General features: G+C 40.3%; 1 long non-coding RNA gene across 1 annotated transcript; it reads right to left on the bottom strand.

Moving 5' to 3' along the window:
* Nucleotides 1-758: 758 nt before the first annotated feature.
* LOC119899309 lies at nucleotides 759-4,092 on the bottom strand. Its single transcript, XR_005443791.1, has 2 exons — nucleotides 3,928-4,092; nucleotides 759-1,471 (listed from the first exon to the last, which is right to left on the bottom strand). It is a non-coding gene; the product is annotated as an uncharacterized LOC119899309 (long non-coding RNA).
* Between the last annotated feature and the right edge of the window lie 443 nt (nucleotides 4,093-4,535).

Raw genomic sequence — 4,535 nt, 5'->3', positions numbered from 1 at the left:
CCTGATGTTCTGATCCCTTTTTGCTGAAATTTAGTAACAGGTGGCTGCTGGAGGAGAGCAGGACACCAAAGTTATTAACTCAGTATATTTGTGTTAATGAATCAATTATTAATGACATATCTTGCTATTTTATAGATCCTGAGCTAACCTTATTCCCTGTCTGTCTTTTTTGTATTTAACATCAGTCCCTATTTTCTTTTTTCTTCCCCTTTCTTTCTATTTTTTTCTTCTCCTACAAATTATCAACACTCCTACTCCCAAACTCCTGTGAGGTCTTCAAACAGTTCTTTTTCGGTAGATGTTGCAGTTTTCAAGGCCTCTGACAGTCTGACCATTTGTAATGTTGATCATGGTGAGACAGAGAGCTCTTCCTTGGTGATGTCTCTGTCAGCACTTGGTCACATGTGAGAGCATTTTGGCTGAAGTTCATTTTCACTGTGAAGCCTTCTTGACCTTTTAAACTTTGTGCTGTTAGGTTCACAGTCTTTAAGGTGGTGTTGTCCTCTTTATGATTCGACTGTAGATGGTAGGGGTGGTCTGACTCGCTATGTCCTCAGCGTTGGGAAGATGCTGACGTCAGTGGAGGTGGGCTTGGGCCTGTGATGCATCAGGTTGGCACGCCTCTCTGTGGAACGCCTCCTGTATCACTGTTCGTTTGTGGCCCTCCCTTTCTTCCTCACAGTCAGATTCTGCTGTGTCCATTTTGAAGCTGCTCTCTCGCCTTCTTCATGAAACTTCAGAGCTGCCATCTTGTCCACTGTAGCTCTGTCTCGCTGTCGTCATGTCTCATGGTTTGTTGTGCTCTGCAGGTATCTTGGTCTGTAGGCAGATCTTTTGTCTTTCTGAGATCTGTGCTATGACGAACTTTTCACTTTGTTTGGGAGTTGTTATTCTTTCTATTCATATCTAGCTCTCGTCTCCTCCCTATCTAATATAGCCTCTCTTTTTCCATCTCTCCTTTATATCTGAACTCAACCCTTTAAAGACCCTAATTCTTTTTTCTTCTTCTTCTGCCTGTACTGGCCCTTGACTGCACTTACTTATATCTTTCTTCCACTTGCTGTATACGTTTCTTCATCTGGGGGTATATCTATTTAGACCTTATCTAACAGGATGGGGTCTTTCATTATTCTGTCTCTGTGACTACTTTTCCTTCACTAAAGGCTATATAGTATGTCAATATTATCTAACTGTTGGTCAAACTGTTTCTCCATATTTTCCCTTCATTCCAAGCTTTCTCTATCTCTTATCTGACGTCTTTTATTTTATCTTTAACTACTTAGTTTTGCTGTTACCACATATGTTGTTGCCACAGCTCCCTCCTTTGACCACCTTTGCAGCTAATATTTCTTTTTTCTGCTCTTTACCATTTAATTTCACCTGCTGTGTGCCTCCCAGGACAGCCATCGCACACTCACTGCGAGCAAACACTTACTCTCTGGAAACTTTGGAATTTGGACGGCCTTCATGCCTCAAAAAGGAAAAAGACAGTTAATTGTCAAGCCACACAACCAAGAAACTAGAATGAAACACTTCATTGAAAGAAACTCAGGCAGCTCCCCTTTGTTTTTATATCAAAGAGCTATTCAACTGAAAAATCATCAAAGCAGAGTTTACTAAAAAATAACTAACTTCAGTGAAACTAACAACTATTAAAATATCAAATTCATTTTCTCACATCTAATACAAAATTGATGGCTCTCAATCCCTTCTCTAACTTAAATCCTTCATAGATAACACCTCACATTGCTGCCTATCAATCTGTACCTCTATGTTCCAATAAATTGGCAAACTTTATCAGATGTCATCATTTTTCTAGTTTTGTTCCTTCTCCTCGACCAAAAAGTGTCTTCAGCCTGTTATTCTGAACTAAATTTCCTTTATTATCATAATACTTCAGTAGGCTGTTTCAACTACACTTTTCCTTTCTGTATCCAGCAGTCATTGCCGTTCTTTTACTAATCTGCTCACTGTCAAGCTGTTATTGGTTCAAAAAACTTTTATAACTTCTGTTATTATTAACTAATGAGTAACTTGCTATAATGTGCTGTTGTTATCCTAGAAAGGTGCAACAGATCACAAAACTCTCATAACTTTTGGTTTAGGGCTGAACTGCTCTCTTTTTCTCTCTCTCAGCCTGCTGTCCTCCCCCACATGGACACACTCACTCACACTCACACAGACAGAGCTGCACCTCAGCTCCTGCTCTGTTCCTCTCTGTTAGCGTGAGCAAACTCCTTTTTTTCTCTTTTCTCTTCCAATCTCCATTATTTGGGCGTGGACTGCCACTTCAGAACTTTATTTTGCACATAGCTTTATCACAATTCAATCTGAGACTGCATCAAAGCCGTCTTTTACACTATACTAGTCCACATTCACTATTTCATCAATATATTCATATATTATTACTTTATAACTCCTTCCATCAACTTCTTATACTTATTTATATCACCATATCAACTCTATTCATCTGTTATCCTTAAGCTTTATGTTAGTTTAATATTAGATCAGTTATTCAACTGTCATTATTTTATACTTTTTATCTAATGGTCTTAAACATGAGGCTTCAAGACTCAAACTATTAGTATATTATTTTAGGCCTTGGTAACATTTATATGCACTTTTTCTTAACACACAGCTATCAACTATTTTCAGCAATATTTACATGCACGTACGTCTTCTGACTCCTATTCCTGCCGGCTTCTGACTTTATGTACATTACCTAGGCTTTCAGCTGAATAGTCTGATCCACTTCCTCAACACAGACTTAATTTACACTGCCTAGGTTTATTTCCAAATTAATTAGCCTGATTCACTTCCTCGACACAGACTCAATTTACTCCGCCTAGGTTTATTTCCAAATTGGTGGACCTGATTCACTTCCTCAACACAGGCCCAATTTACACATAAATATAGCCTCTCAATTCACTTCCTCAACATGAGGGCTTAGACAGAAATGATTCACTTCCTCAACACAAAATCTGTCTTTATAAATCGCTACTCAATTCACTTCCTCAACATGAGCGCGTAACACTTCTTTAAGCACGCTTTATTCTCCTATCCTGCCGCAGTCCTATTTAGGCTCCTAGCGGTAACGCTATAGTACATCCGCCGTTCAGTCCGAACCTACCATCGAAGAGCCCCAACACTCAGTGAAATCCTGCGATATAAGTCGCGGTAGCCACGTGATGACTATTTATTAGCCTATTGCCCATGCAGCCCGACCAGTAGTGAAGCGCCCCAGCACTCAGCTGTGACTGCACTCTCCAAGCCGCGGTATCCGCAATGCTCTTCATCAGCTCATTACGCCTATGCAGTCCTGTTCTGATTGGATCGAAGCTCCCCGACACTAAGTCGAAGCGTTGCGATTCTTAAAAACAGCGGTATTCACGATAATGGCTTTAAATTCTTATCTCTTCATCAGCTCACCACGCCTATGCAGTCCTGTTCTGATTGGATCGAAGCTCCCCGACATTAAGTCGAAGCGCTGCGATTCTTAAAAACAGCGGTATTCACGATGATGGCTGGAAAACACTTATTTTACTTACCCTTAAAAGCAAACAATTAAACACAAAAAGCGCATCTATTCTACTAGCATTACACACTTTGACATAGACATATTCCGCACCATGGTTCACACACACACACATGCAAATTTAGCTGCTATTGCATTTTGCCTGCATTTAGATTTGCACCGACTCTTACCCCCAGCGTCTACTTTCTTTCTTTATTTAGTTTCAATTCACCATTAAAATCCAAATTTCGTCTTTTAGTAAAATATTTTATACTTAATTTACTGCTTTTTGCACTCAAAATTTATTCTAGGTTCAAGATTGAGGAGACTTTAAGATTCACACCTGGGCGGAAAATCCCGTATTCAGACACAGTTAAAATGCAGAATTTTGGTTAAACAGGTATTCTGCTTACCTTTTCTATGTGGCCACGTGTCTCAGATACAGGCTGTCCGTCCCGGTCAGAAACTCTCGGCCTCTGGACTCAATCTCCTGGCTGGCTCGCCAATTGTCGGGTCGGAAATAAGGACCGGCCGGGCCAGTAAAAGACCTGGTCCCTACCCTAACCAACGTAATAAACTCAATAAAATTACTCTATTATTTCTTCTTTAGTCAAAAGACGGCGTAGTCAAAAACTTCACTGGAGACGGTCAAGAGTCGGTGCAAAAGAGTTTATTCCAATAAAGGACCGATAAACCCGAGCAACATCCCTGCAGGTCTCAGGATGGAACCGAGTTGGTGGTCAGCGAACATCGCCTTATATTCACCTTAAGCTCCACCTTGTCCCTCCCTTCAGGTGGGCGTTACATCTTAACTCCTCCTTATCTCCTCCTTCTAGGTGGGCGTTACTCCTTAACTCCACCTATGGTGTTCGCTGACCATTCCTCCCCTTTGGTGAATTTCTTATCCTCTACTGCCATCTAGTGGCCTTTTTCTTGTACTGTTTTACCAAATTAACCCTTTCATTAATGTTACAATTTCCACTTTTTAACTATTATTACATGTAATTATTGTTACCATTTA

The sequence above is a fragment of the Micropterus salmoides genome, unplaced genomic scaffold (genome assembly GCF_014851395.1).
Source record: "Micropterus salmoides isolate LMB-PRFRI ecotype aquatic unplaced genomic scaffold, ASM1485139v1 Ms_hic_scaffold_1, whole genome shotgun sequence".
NCBI classification, from domain to species: domain Eukaryota; kingdom Metazoa; phylum Chordata; class Actinopteri; order Centrarchiformes; family Centrarchidae; genus Micropterus; species Micropterus salmoides.
The sequence above is the reverse complement of the archived record's forward strand: the minus strand, read 5'-3'. Positions and strand labels throughout refer to the sequence as shown.